The sequence below is a fragment of the Octopus bimaculoides genome, chromosome 25 (assembly GCF_001194135.2).
Source record: "Octopus bimaculoides isolate UCB-OBI-ISO-001 chromosome 25, ASM119413v2, whole genome shotgun sequence".
Lineage (NCBI taxonomy): Eukaryota > Metazoa > Mollusca > Cephalopoda > Octopoda > Octopodidae > Octopus > Octopus bimaculoides.
In genome coordinates, this window is record NC_069005.1 from 24,701,500 (window position 1) to 24,702,012 (window position 513).

A 513-nucleotide genomic window follows, 5' to 3' on the forward strand; every position below is an offset into this window, starting at 1 on the left:
AAATGGGGAGGTTTTCCGTGGAAAGAAAAACCTACGAAAAGACCACGGTAACCTCGGTCCTTAGTGTCACAGTTTGTTAAATAAAATTTCTTTTATTTATGCAAGAAACGTAAGTAACTCTGTTTACAAAATTTTGAAACGTTTTATAGAATCATGGTCAAGGTGGCTTCGTCATTTATACGTGCCATTCTTGCTACATGTATCCATCTTTTTTCGAAACACACACACACAGATAGATAGATAGATAGATAGATAGATAGATAGATGGATAGATAGATAGATAGATGGATAGATAGATAGACAGACAGATAGGTGAGTGGCATAGGAGTGGATGTGTGGTAAGATGCTTGCTTCCAAACAACACGGTTCTGGGTTCAGTCCCACTGCGTGGCACCGTAGGCAAATGTCTTCTCGTATAGTCTCAGGCCAACTAAAGCGTTGTGAGTGTATTTGGTAGACGGAAACTGAAAGAAGCTCGTCGTGTGTGTGTGTGTGTGTGTGTGTGTGTGTGTG